Below are 14,747 nucleotides of genomic sequence, written 5' to 3' on the forward strand. Positions count from 1 at the left end.
CTTGGAGACAGTTTCCTCCAACAGGAACTTTTATTAAAAGTAGTTGATAGCAGGCATAATAGACAGGATCTGAGGGATTCCTTTACAGATCGATACTTTAAAGTGTCCCCAAGCAAACCCCACCCCACAGTTCATCCGGATGATTCAGACCGGCCAATCTCCAGATGTTAAGTCCATTGTGGGAAAGGGGAGATAACATCGATCCAGCTCCAGTTGTAGCACAATGTTCAAGCACTCTTCTCACCTCCTTTTGAGACAGGAGAAATAAGCCAGGCTTGGGAGGTTGTATTTCTTTCTCCCCCCCTTTTCCTAGTTGACAGGTTAGGGAGAAGAAAGTCCAGAGAGAGATGCAGTGTAGAAAGCAAATTGTTACATTGTAGCAGCAGCAGACACAGAGGCAATAACAAAGCAAAAGGTTATATTGTAGCGAATAGAGGAAGCAAAAGCAACAACCCCGCAGGCATATCCCCCTCCCCCTTAGGATTATGGCAGAACCCAGGGAAAAGTGAGATTTGTTTTTAGATCAGAGCAGATAGATAGGAATGAAATAGAAATGGATTCTGGCACAATCTTTATATTAAAGTTTGTAGACTGAGAGGCTCCATGGTTGAATGAGGCATGGGGGAACTACCTGAGGACTGAAAAAGAGCGGATGTGGTTCTCAACTTCAAAAATGGGGGGAAAAACAGGTCCAGAAATCAAAGACCAATCAGCCTGACATCAATACCTAGGAAGATCCTGAAAAAGAGCTGATGTGGTTCCCATCTTTAAAAAAAAGGGGAAAAAAGAGATCCAGAAACCACAGACCAATCAGCCTGACATCAATACCTGGGAAGATCCTGGAAAAGATGATCAAGCAACAAATCTGGGAATACCTAGAAGCAAACAAAATTATAAACAGAAGCCAACATGATTTCATCAAAAACTGATCAGGCCAAACAAATCTTATTTCATCCTTTGACAAAGTGACTAAATTAGTGCATCAGCAGACATGATATAATTGGATTTCAGTAAAGCATTTGACAGTGAAGACCACAAACTACTTCTTGGTAAGCTAGAAAAATGTGGAATAGATAGCCCCACCACCAGATGGATTTGTAACTAGCTGACAAACCATATTCAACATGTAATCCTAATGGAACTACATCAACACGGAGGGAAGTGGGCAGTTTGGTACCCCAGGGTTCCATTTTAGGCCCAGTTCTCTTCAATATCTTCATACATTATTTTAGATGAGGGAATAGAAGGGGAACTCATCAAATTTTCAGATAACACTAAGCTGGCAGGAATAGCCAACACCCCAGAAGATAAGCTCAAGATCCAGATGGATCTCGACATACTTGAACACTGGGCTCTATCTAACAAAATGAAATTCAGTGTGGATAAAAGTAAAATTTTACACTTAGGCAAGAAAAAATAGAATAGGGAAAGTACAAGTACAGAATAGGGAAAATATGACTCAAAACCAGTAACTGTGAGAGGGATTTTGGAATCCAAGTGGACAGTCACATAAATATAAGGCAGCAGTATGTGGCAACAGCCAAAAAAGCCAATGCAATCCTAAACTGCATTAACAGAAGAATGGAATCAAGATCACATAAAGTATTAGTACCATTTTACAAAGGTAAAATGTTAGTTAGAGCACACTTGGAATACTGCCTCTAATTTTAGTCATCACAATATAAAAAAAATGTTGAGACATTAGAAAAAGTGCAGAAAACAGCAATAAGGATAATTGGAGGCTAAAACTTGAATGGTTGCAGGAATTGGGTATGTCTTGTCTAGTGAAAAGAAGGACCTGGGGTGACATGACAGCATCCTTCCAATATTTGGAGGGCGGCCACAAAGAAGAGGAGGGTCAACCTATTTTCCAAAGCACTAGAAGGCAAGACAAGAAACAATGGATGGAAACTAATCAAGGAGAGAAGCAACCTAGAACTAAGGAGAAATTTCCTCACGGTGAGAACAATTAACAAGTGGAATACCTTGCCTTCAGAAGTTGTGGGTGTCCCACCACTGGAGGCTTTTAAGAAGAGACTGGACAGCCATTTATCTGAAATGGTATAGGGTCTCCTGCTTCAGGAGGAGGTTGGACTAGAAGACCTCCAAAGTCCCTTCCCACTCTGTTATTCTATGTTCTATGTTGTCCTTTATTCTTTGCTGGGGGTCAATCGAACAATCTTTTATTAAGGTCACAGACCAGAATAAAAATTAAAACACTAAAATAAAATAAAACCAACACAGTGAGACATAATAGTGTATTAGAATTCATGGTGGAATTATCAGTGGGTGACCAAAGTCTGTCTAATTTTACAGACAATATAGCAGAATTTAGCTACATTCAAAGAAATTGTATAATACTGATCCAACAGTAATAGTGGTACATAAAAGAGATCAGAATTTGCCAGATATGCTATTTTGTCAGGTAAGGAGCTATAATATGAGTCAATAAAACTATAGAGGATATAATAGGACATGAGCTTTGGTTTCAATGTCCCCTTGTCCACAGGGCCAAAATCTCAGTTCATATGGGACTTTTTTGTATAGGCCTTTCAGAACTGTTGTGGGGAGAATGTTATAACGTGCTAGAGTTAATGCCCTCTGAAATTTAGAGACATTTATATGATATAAGCTTTTGCTGGTTTAGGAAAGAATCTTTACTAAAGCTAAACCTACAAGCACAAGTGTGCACAACAGTGGAAAGATTTATTTATTTACCATATGGCATACAATGTCAGGGAAATCTACAACTGCTAGACACAATGCAGTCCTCACAGCCTCATGGTGCTTACGTGCTTATCCTTGGTGTACCATAGGGGTGAACTAACTTACACCAATTGATTAGTGGTGTTCAGGTTGCTGGCTCTTCCAGGCTCCTCTACTGGTCTCACCTTGTCCTGCCTCGCTTTGCCTCACCTTGCTTGTGTTGCATTGCCTCACATGCAGCCAGGTCCAGTGCTGGCTTTTACTCTCCATACACACAAATGCACTAGGTTTGTCCCATCAAAGTGGTACTCATTTATCTATTTTCAGTATTGCATGCTTTCAAACTGCTGAGTGGGCAGGAGCCGGGAAGCAAGCGCAGAAGATCACCCTATCTTGGAGAGCCAGATTCAAACTGCCGGAGTGCAGACCATTTCTGGCCAGCAGTTCTAGTGTCATTAAGTCACTGCATTCCAGTGAAAAGAAATTAGACACCATAACAGGTTCAAATCAACTAATTTCCCAGCTCAGTCGTTCTTTCGGGGGACGGCATGTCAGATCCACCATGCTGGTGTCCTACCATTCTGTTGGAGGGAATGGGGAAGGAAGGTTTCTGGCATTCTTTGCATGCTTTCACTTTTGCTGTAACCACTAGAGAAGGGAGGGGGATTGTCTTCAGAGACAAAACAAATTCTTTCCCACCCAGTGCCAGCTGGTTCCAAGACCGTCATGCCCTGAGAGTGACCTGTTATCTACCCAGCACCTCAGTATTCTCATAACATCTTTATGGCATCATATTGGCTGCTAGTGGACTGGTCAGGGGGGGTGGGTTTGGGGGAAAACAAAAGAATTGGTTTGCGCTTTGAATGGGACCTTCAGATTCCGCCTGGCTTCTCTGCATCCACTATTTCTCAGTAATAGTTCTTTTTGATTAAACTTAACGGAGTCAAGAGTTTTACTTTCCTGAGGGACCAGCTGGGTCAGGTCCTTACATTAGGCGGAATCTGCAAAATTGTTTAATTCAGAGAGGCACTTAGCACCTAGACCACAACAGGACTGTGAGGCAAGGTCACCAAGCTATGACTGAATACACCGAGGAGTTTTATGATCTGGCATACCAACTCAATGACTAGCCAGAGACCATTTCTACCAGCTGCTTCAAAGACAGATTGAACGATAACCTGTACAATTCCTATGTCTTGAGAGGGGCCCCCGCAACCCTCCATGACTGGCATGTCCTACCTGAGGAGGTGGAAATTCACCAGACAGGCAACATGTACTGCGCAGCGCTGCCATGGAAGAAATCACCCCCAGAGAAGAGGGAAACGGTCAAACCACAAGCTCTCCAGGTTCGCTCCACTGCCTTTCAAGTGCGGCCAAGAAGGGCACAGAGAGGCGAAAAAAGCAAACCCCAGCCCCATGGGGAAGGACACCAAAGCACCACTGCAAGGCAGAGAAACTGCGCTAAAAGGAGTGGAGGTCATTGAGTTCACCTCATCGCCAAAACAGGCTGAGAGAACTCCAACCCCACCAGATGACCGCCAGGGATTGACCAACACTGACTCCAATGACAACCCCCTGGTAAGTGGCCCAATTACACTTCTAACCATCCCCACAAAATTGACCTTTCGAGAATTGGGGCTAAAAGTCAATTAGATTAGAATAGAACTGGAAGAGACCTTGGAGATCTTCTAGTCCAGCCCCTTGCTCATGCAGGAGAACCTATACCATCTCAGACAAGTGACTGTAGCCTCTTTTTAAAAATCTCCAGTGATGGAGCGCCCACGATTTCTGGGGGCAAGCTATTCCACTGGTTAATTGTCCTCACTGTCAGGAAGTTTCTCCTTAATTCCAGGTCACTTCTCTCTTTGATCAGTTTCCAACCATTGTTTCTTGTCCTGCCCTCTGGTGCTCTGAGAATAACCTGACACCCTCTTCTTTGTGGCAGCCCCTAAAATACTGGAATACTGCTATCATGTCTCCCCTAATTTCTTCTTTTCTTTAGACTAGCCAAACCCAAGTCCTGCAGTTGTTCTGTGTATGTTTTAGTCTTCAGGTCTTTGATCATCTTAATTGCTCTTCTCTGAATTTTTTCCCAAAAAATTTTGGTGACCAAAATTGGCTACAATATTCTGGATGTGGTCTTACTAGGGTTTTATAAAGCGGTACTAATATCTCATGTGATCTTGATTCTATGCTTCTGTTTATACAACCCAGGATTATATTAGCTTTTTTGGCTACTGCTGCATACTGCTGGTTCATGGCTAAGTGATCATCCACTAGGACTCCAAGGTCCCTCTCACAGTTATTGTTTTTAAGCCAGGTCTTGCCCAATCTGTATTTGTACCTTTGATTTTTCCTACCTAAATGTAAAACTTTGCTTTTCTCCACACTGAAGCTCATTTTGTTGGATAGGGCCCATTGTTCAGGTTTGTCAAGATCTTTTTGGATCCTGAGTTTGTCTTCTGGGGTGTTGACTACTCTTGTCAGTTTAGTGTCATCTGCAAATTTGATGAGTTCCCCTTCAATTCCCTCATCTAAGTCATTGATGAAGATATTGAACAGCACTGGGCCTAAGACAAACCTTATGGTACCCCACTGCTTACTTCTCTCCATGTGGATGTAGTGTCGTTGAAGACTACTTATTGAGTATGATTTGCCAGCCAACTATAGATCCATCTGGTGGTGATGTTGTCTATTCCACCTTTTTTTAACTTACCATGGAGTAGGTTGTGGTCTACTTTATCAAATCTCTTATTGAAGTCTAAGTATACTACGTCCACAGTATTTCGCTGGTCTATTAGTTTAGTCACTTTGTCAAAGAATGAAATAAGATTGGTTTGGCATGATCAGCTTTTAATAAACCCGTGCTGGCTATTAGTTATAACTTTGTTTGCTTCTAGTTGTTCGCAGATCTGTTTTTTTTATTATCTTTTCCAGGATCCTCTGAGGTATTAATGTTAAACTGATTGGTCTATAATTTCCTAGGTCCATTTTTTTCCCTTTCTTGAAGATGGGAACCACATCAGCCCTTTTCCAATTCCCAGTGCTCCTGTCAGCGCTGTGACAATTGAGAAACTGTAGCCATTTTACCTTTTGCTTTTCTTGTGTTTTCTGTTGTTTGAGATTCTCAGATGTAGAAGGGGGGAAGGGAGGAATGCTTGAGTGTTTTCTGTTAGCCATAATATTTGCAGCTGGGATATGATCAAGGTCAATGTTAGATAAAGTTTTGGCGGGTTGAAAAGTTGGGAGGAGAGCTCACGTTTTAGAATAATTGGTGAATGTGATATATGACAGCCTTTCTGGGGTGGGAATTGCAACTTGTTACTTTGTATCGGGGAGAGGGAACTTTAGTCTTCAACTATGTAAGTGCCGATACTTTGTTTCTTGAATAAAATATTCTTTAAGGAAGAAATCTTTGCCTTGAAGTTCTCTCAATTGGTTTCATCTATTGGAACCATGACAGGATTTTTGAAAGATGTGGTGCAATGGTTCTAAGATAACATTTGCCAGCTCCTTCAGAACTCTGGGGTGTAATCTGTCAGGCCCCAGTGATTTATATTCATCAAGATCAGATAGGTGTTCTCTTACCATTTTCTTGCTTATTTTAATTTTTGTTTCTAATTTGTCTTTTGCAATGGTTTTTTTTTTTTTTGGTATGTTGGGCTATAGTTTTTTTGTGTGTATGTGAAGACTGATGCAAAGTATGAGTTAAGCAGCTCTGCTTTCTCCCTGTTACCTGTTATTTCCTTGCCATCTTCTCGCTTTAGTGCTTCTACAGTTTCCTTGATTTTTTTCTTGTTGTTAGTATGTTGGAAGAAACTTTTTTTATTATCCATGATTTCTGTTGCAAGTCTTTGTTCATTCTGAGCCTTTGCTTTCCTGACTTCATCTTTGTGTCATGGTTCTGATAGATGAGATCAATTAAAAGAACTTCAAGGTAAGGAATTCTTCCTCAAAGAACATTTTTATTTGGCTACAAAATAGCTGCACTTACAAAGGTGAATCCAAGACTAAATTTCCCTCCCCAGTTACAAAGTTGAAAGTTGCAGTTCCCACCCCAATTAGCTGTCATAAATCACATTCACCAATTGTTATTAAATATGGGCACTCCTCCCAGATCTCCAGCCCGCCAAAATGTTATCAGTAATGACCTTGGTTCCCATTGAGAATTGTTATGGCTAACTTAAAACTACATTTCCCCTCTCCTTCTATTCTAAATATGTGGCAACTGAAAACGAAGTGAAAATGGCTTCAGTTCAATTCATTGTAGAGTTGACATTTGGCTCCCTTTAAAGAAAGGAGAAATCCTGAAATTCAACCAAGAATAAAAGTTAATAATCCCTCTCGGTTTATTTGGATGCTTGTCATGGAATTTGCATATCAATCTATCAGCTTTCACATCAGTACTTTTTTTTTTTTTACAAGTAGCCTCTGATAACGGGTATCCTTTCCATTGCACTAAATACTGCAATTTACTTTTGTATAATCTAGCATCAAGAATGTGTTTTACTTCGTAATGAGTCTGTCTGCCTACCACAAGCAGACCAGGTGCTTGCTTGGGAGGGGGTCTCAAGGTCGACTCCCTGAAAGGCTTTAACAGATTGCTATGGAACACTGGGTGGATCTTTCCTAGGAGACAGGGGAGTTTTAATGCTACAGTAACTGGGTTTATGATCCAGACTATAGGAAATGGTCCTAGGTATTTTTGGTCCCAATTTTTTGCTAGGTAACTTAAGTCTTAGATCAGACATGGCAAACACAAGGCCTGAGGGCCAAATGCGGCCTACAACATGGTTTCATGTGGCCCACGAAGCCATCCTGGAAAAAGTGAGGGAGTGGCCCCTGCTGCCTTGGCCCCAGCCCAGGCCACCCGGGAGCCAATGTACAACTTTGTGGTGGCCATCTATGCTGAAACATATTCAGTCTTAGCTCCACAAGGCCGTTTGGAAACAGCAAGGGACCAGCCCTGGCCCGCTCGGCCCTGCTTGGCTTATCAGTGCCTGCCCAGACCTCTGCCGCCTCCGCTGCACACATGGCTGGACAAGGTAAAAGTGGCCAGATCCTGATCCTCCCACTAAACCCTGCTCTCACTCGCTCATCCCTGCTTGGCCTTGCCTGGCTTACCAGTGCCTGCCTGGGCCTCCACCGCCTCCGCTGTGCAGGTGGCTGAGCAGGCAACTTCTTCCCGGCCCCAGGATGAGGTAAAAGGGGCCAGATCCTGATCCTCCCATCAAACCCTGCTCTCGCTTGATGGCTGGCTCCTGGCCATTCTCCCACCGCCCTGACCCAAACCTCACAGGGCCCCAACCCGGTTCCTTACCTTCGCCCGGCTTGTTCCGCAGCCTCATGGCAGTGGCACTGGGCACGAGGCGGTAAATGGCTGGTTTCAGCATGGCATGGCTCTTTGCCTCCAGACGGAGGTAAAGATCCGCATCATGCCGAAACTGGCCATTTTCTGGCTGTTTGCCTCCAGCTGGAGGCAAAGATCCATACCACATCAAAACCAGGCACTCCTCCTAGATCTCCAGCCCGCCAAAATGTTATCAGTAATGGCCTTGGTTCCCATACTTGAGAATTGTTATGGCTAACTTAAAACTAACTTCCCCCCTCCTTCTATTCTAAATATGTGGCAAACAAAAATGAAGTGAAAATGGCTTCAATTCAATTCGTTGCACAGTTGACACTTTGTATGTTCTGGCTGTCTGCTAATAATCAGCCTTAGTTATGTGCCCCTCTTTCCATTTTTTGTATTTGTTCTTTTTTTCTTTCAGTTTGTCAGAGAGATCTTTGTGCAGCCATGCTGGTTTCTTCTTGAATTTCTTGTAAGGGCCCTGTTGGACTCAGGCTGCACCAGGTACCTAGTAAACCCAACTCTGGTTGAGAAACTGGGGATACAACTGAGCCTGCTAAAAGTCCCAATTGCTTTTTGCCAACTAGACAGTTCAGTCGCAGGGGGTATCCTGGTAATCTTCATCACAGAGCCCACAGAAATGCGAATGAGGGCACACTCAGGCACTTTGAGCTTTATAGTGGCATCCAGGATGGAAAGATCCTTAGTACTAGGGTTAGCTTGGCTAAAGAAATGGAACCCCTACATGAACTGGAGGGGGGTATTAAAAATCCAAATGGGCTGCCCCTCCTGGAAGCAGGGTGAAGATTCAGAAGGCAATCGCCCCGCAGCGCAAATTGGGGGCACCTATATATTGGGATCTCCCTCCCCATCGGCCTATTGACTGTGCTATATAGCAGTGGTGGCAAACCTATGGCACGCGTGCCAGAGGCGGCACTCAGAGCCCTTTCTTTGGGCACACGTACCATGTCCCAGAGATAGCAACCATCCCTCTTCAACCAGCCGCCCGCTAACTTGTTGAGGTCCCACGTGGCCAGATGCATCCCAGAATGGCTGATTTCCCTCCCCCCCCATCCCATCCCATCTGGCCTCGCTTTCTCTCCTTTTCCTGGGCACAACCCACTGCATCGCCTCCTCAGCTGTCGGCCAGCCGTCCAGCTCAGAGGCGGCTTCTCTGAACTGCTGGCGGTGAGCTGCAGAGCCCCAGAGTGCGCCAGTCGAGGGGCCAACAGGCCTTGGCTGCTGATGGACACTGTCAGCCCCCATGCACCCACTGGCCTCTGTGTGCGCAGGCTGATGGTGTCAGGCAGCAGCCGCCCCAGCCTTGCCTTGCCCTGTGACAAAGGCACCCCCACCCTGCCTCACCTTGCCTCGCCTAACTCCACAGGGTGAGCCTCCTGCCCACCGCCCACTGCCAGAGACCCCCTGATCTCCCCCAACCCTGCCCAGCCCCCACAGGCATCCCTCCCCACAAGCAACATAGAGGTGACCACACCCACCTTGTCCACACCCATCCAGTCTGCCATGACGTCACGCCCACCCAGTGGGCCACGCCCACCTGGCACCCAGCGATAAATAAGTGGGTTTTGAGTTGCAGTTTGGGCACTCGGTCTTTAAAAGTTTCGCCATCACTGCTATATAGAGATCCTGCCAGGAGCTAAGTTGCCAAAATCAAAGCTGTATTTGATGACCCCACAGTTACTGGAAGAACTGCGGCTGTTCATTGACAAGAATCTTGCCCAAGGTTTCATCCAGCTGGCATGACTCCAGATGGTGGCCCAGGTTCTGTTCTGGCAAAAGAAAGATAGGACCCTTCGTCTATGCATGAACTATAGAGGGCTTAGCATAGTGTGCATGGAGAATATCTATTCCTTGCCCCTGATGAAGGACATGTTAGACCACTTGGCTAAGGGCAAAATATTTACTAAATTGCACATGCAGGAAACGTATTACTGCATGAGAATCAGGGAGAGGGATGAGTGGAAGACCACTTTCAATTGCCCGCTGCATTGTTTCCAGTTCAAGATACCCCTTTTGGGAATAAAGGGAGCCCCTGCTGTGTTCATGCAGTTAATCAACGAAGTTCTGCATGAGCATTTGCACAAGGGAGTGCTAGTGTACTTAGATGACATTTTGATTTACACTGAAACAAAAGTGGAGTAGGTGAAGCTAGAAGGGTGGTCCTTCAAAAACTACAAACTGCCAAGTTGCCTGCTAAACTCTCTAAAGGCGAATTCAACCAAAGCAAAATAGACTAGCTGTCTATCATATCTCACACAAGGGGATTGAAATGGACCCTGAAAAGGTCAAAGCAATGTTATAGTGGGCTGCACCCCACACCAGGAAGCAACTGCAGTTTCCTGGGCTTCGCTAACTTTTAACAGCAATTCATCCCATCGTTTACCCAAATAGCTCTCCCTATTGCAAATCTGTTAAAGACCAAAGGGGGAGACAAACCTAAACCCAATCAACCTCTAAAATGGATGATGGAATGCCAGGCAGCATTCAAGAAATGATTGTTTGCAGATGAAGCAGTTCTAAAGCACCCTGACCCAATAGCGCCATTTGTTATTCAAGCAGATGCTAGTGACATATCTGTAGGTTCTGTGTTACTGCAGAAAAATGAGAGTGGCCAGCTGCAATCATGCTCTGATAGGAAACTATCAGAGACTGAGCAAAGCTGGGCCGGTTGGGAGAAGGAGGCATATGCAGTGAGATGGGCACTCTTGTCTTGGAGGCACTTCCTAGAGGGCAGCAAAATATCTCTCGAAGTGTGGACCAATCACAAGAGTTTGGAAGCACTGAAAACCCCTCAGAAACTATCTACAAAGCAAGTGCAATATTTTAATCTCTTTGATTTCACGTTGTGCTATCTCCCAGGAGGGAAAAACTTCCTAGCCAATGTGCTGACACTTATGCCTCAATACAACTGCCCAAATGTGGAAATAGTCAAACCAGTGCTCCCATCCCACCAGTTAGCTAGCCAAGTGACCACCCGAGAACAAGCAAAGGGGAAATATCCCCAATAGACAATGGAGTGACCACAGCCCTTAAGGCCACACTGAAAGAAGATACATGGTTTCAAAATCATACTAACGTTTGCTCAATCCAGGATGGGCTGGCTTGGGTAGTGGATATGTTTTATGTACTAGGAACTCGAAGGTTGATGTTTAGGAAAAAGGCCATGATTCCAAAGTGGTGGGAAACTTTGGTTTTGTAAAGACTTTGCATCTAATAAAAAGGCAATTCTGGTTGCTGTCTCTCAAGAAGGACATTGACAGTTGTGTGGCAAGCTGCCCCATATGTGCTTCAGCTAAACGAAGACTGGGACTCCTTCAAATCATAGCCGAGCTGTCAGCACCCTGGAGAGAGATTTCTATGGATTTCACTGTGGAAAGCTCAGGAAACACCGTTATATGGGTTGTGACTGATTTATTTTCTAAACAAATACACTTTGTGCCAGGTCCAAAAATCCCATTAGCATGGGGGCTAGCCAAGTTATTTTTACATCATATTTACCAATTACATGGAGCTCCTCAATGCATCACTTCAGATAGGGGGGTGCAATTCACTTCTAGGTTTTGGCTGGCCTTCCTTTACCGAATTGAGATTGATCAAGAACTCAGTTCCAGTCATCACCCCCAAACGAATGGGGGCTGTGAACGAACAAATACTTCAGATGCTTTATTAATTATCAACAAGATGATTGGACTGACTTGTTGCCTTTTGCAGAAGTAGCATACAACAATTCTGTACATAGTAGCATAGGATTCAGCCCTTTCAAGACTTTACTCCTATGCCTGAACTGCTCCTGAATGACCATCCATTGGCTTCATTAAAGGAATGGGTTTCCTAATTATAAAACATATGGCTTGTTGTGAGAAAAGTCCTTGCAGTTGCCAGAGAAACTTATAAAGCTCAAGTCAACAAGAAAATCATGGAACCCAAATCATTCCAAATTGATAATTATATCTACCTCTCCACATATTACCTACAATCTTTGCAGCCATCAAAAAAGCTGGGACCCAAGTTTATGGGGCCCTTTCCCATCAAAAGTATCTGTGACTGTGGAGTTAGAGTTACCAAAATCACTGTGTAGAGTCCACCCTGTGTTCCACTGTAGTCTGTTAAAAGCTGAAATTGTTTCTCCCATTAGACCAAGCGTTCCACCAACTCCTGAACCACTAATGGTTGAGGGGGAGCAGCATTTTGAAATTCGTGAAATTTTAGATTCAGGTAGGCATAGGGGAAAACTCCAATATTTGGTCATTTGGTTATTTATTTATTAGTAAAATTTATATGCCACCCAATCCCTAGGGACTCAGGGTGGCGTACAAAATTAAAACAACAAGTATAACAATTAAAAATGAATACATTCACACAGCATGTCCCAATCGAATCCCACCCAGCCCCGGGGACATCAACCCCAGGCCTGCCGGAACAGGAGAGTTTTAATAGCTTTCTTGAAGGCTGGCAAGGTGGGAGGAGTTCGAATCTCGGGGAAGTTGATTCCACCACGTCGGAGCCACCACAGAAAAGGCCCTTCTTCGAGGGCCCGCCAGCCGACATTGTCTGGCTGACGGGACCTGAAGGAGGCCCAATCTGTGGGACCTCACCGGTCTCTGGGAACTATGCGGCAGTATGCGGTCCTGTAAGTAACCTGGTCCTAAGCCGAAGGGCTTTAAAGGTGACAACCAACACCTTGAATTGCATCCGGAGACCCACAGGAAGCCATTGCAGCTCGTGGAGGATAGGTGACAAGTGCTCTTGCGGCTGCATTCTGAACCAACTGCAGCCTCCGAACGCTCTTCAAGGGTATCCCCATGTAGAGCGCATTACAGTAGTCCAGTCTTGAGGTGACAAGGGCATGAGTAACCGTGAGTAGAGCCTCCCGGTCCAAATAAGGCCGCAACTGGTGTACCAGGCAAACCTGGGCAAAGGTCCCCCTGGCCACAGCCAATAGATGTTGTTCCAAATTTAGCTGTGAGTCCAGGAGGACACCCAAGTTGCGTGCCTGCACTGAGGGAGGTAAATTCCCCCCCTCAGGACTAATGATGGACCATCAGAATGTGGAAACAGAAGCAGGAGGTTGAACTAGAAGACCTCCAAGGTCCCTTCTAACTATTATTCTGTAGTTCTATCAAGTTTTGATATTCTGGCTTCTGAACACCTGAATTTCTTATGCTGCTTCATAACTTGACCCCTTAAAAATGAATCCCCTTTGGATGAATAGGATCCTCTTTGTATTAAAAGCTGCATATCTGAATGTGGTCACATACAATATGGATTTGCAGAGAGGTGTCCTGAAAAGTCTGTAGATGGATTTGAGAAGACCTGTCCAACTGATTCAGCCAGCAGTGCTAATATCCAGAAGGAATGAAATTCCATCCAATCTGTTACTATGTTCTCAATTGAAATGATCCAATGGAAGTGATTACTACTTCACTATTAAATTTTAAAGCCACAAAAAGTCATGAATTAGTTCCCTTGGCTGAAGTGCAGTCAAAAGTTCCATTCTGATCCCCCCAGTTCACTTCTATCATAAATTCCCCCTTTGGTCAGAAAAATAAGAGTTTCTCTTCTTTTATGTTTTCTTTTCACAAACAATAATTTAAACCAGCAGTTTCACAACATTTTCGGCTATGCAGACCAGCAGGGAAGGGAGAGGGGATGGTTCCGCAGAAATGGTGGGTGAGCGAGCGCATGCACGCAGCTCCATTTGCTTCAAGCGGTGGGCATGCACGCATGTACTCTGCTCGTACAAATGAAGCTGAGTGCGGCGCTTGCCTACTACTCATGCAAGTGGAGTTGTGAGTGTGTGCACACACTTGCCCACTGCTTCTGCAACCTGGTGCTGAACTGGGCCACATCCTGGGGGTTGGGGACTCTGATTTAAACAATTAATATGCACAAATATTGTACTGCATTATTGCCTAGAAGACATTATCCTTTTAGATTTGCAATATAATTTAAAATATATCTGCTCAGGAAAAATGTCCGATGGACTTCAGTGAAATTTATTTTCCGATATGCTGCAATTTTAAAATATATTTAATCATTTCCTTAGTTTGGAAGCCAAGAGGATTTTCTGCCCCTTTTGCTATGTGTGTGGACCTCTTCTGAAACCTTTATAGTAAAGTTGACAGTTGCTTTAAATTAAAGTCTTTGGCTGCAGTCCAAGACAAAGAGTGGGAGTTCATTTAGCTAAAAAAGACAGTTGCACGACTTGGAAACTGAGCCTGGGGAAGGCCATTATTCATAAGATACTTGCTTTTGGAAGGATTTGCATGACTTTGGCACATCTTTATTTGCTAAGGCTTTTAAAAGTATGTTGCAACTCCAAAGGAAACATATGGTTTTGCTGGAAAATGTGAGTTCAGTGGCTCCAAAGCAAGGTAAGAGGCTGGCGATTTTCTTGTGAAGCTCTTTGAAAAGCATCTAATGGGAAAGCAAAATAGAATGAACCTTAAATAAAATAATAGGTTTCTGCAAAAGAAGAGCTGCTTTAGCAATCCAATGGATCTCACAAAGATCTACATTCTAAATGTCCAAAATTTAATTCCAAGCAAAACTGAGGTTTGTTAATTATTTGGTTGTATAAGTAGAAGATTTGTAAATATCTGTTTCTTTCAAATTTATGACTGTCATGTTCCAGTTCACCAAATCTGGAATGCTTGCTTGTGTATGATGC

The 14,747-nt window shown here is 44.0% G+C and overlaps 1 protein-coding gene across 6 annotated transcripts in view; it reads right to left on the reverse strand.

The window, feature by feature from the left end:
- The window catches only part of CC2D2A (coiled-coil and C2 domain containing 2A), a 226,121-nt gene that overhangs the window by 156,049 nt on the left and 55,325 nt on the right, over positions 1 to 14,747 (reverse strand). The window lies entirely within an intron of this gene.

This window comes from Crotalus tigris, unplaced genomic scaffold (assembly GCF_016545835.1).
Source record: "Crotalus tigris isolate CLP2741 ecotype Arizona unplaced genomic scaffold, ASM1654583v1 scf7180000017855.1216408, whole genome shotgun sequence".
Taxonomy (NCBI): domain Eukaryota; kingdom Metazoa; phylum Chordata; class Lepidosauria; order Squamata; family Viperidae; genus Crotalus; species Crotalus tigris.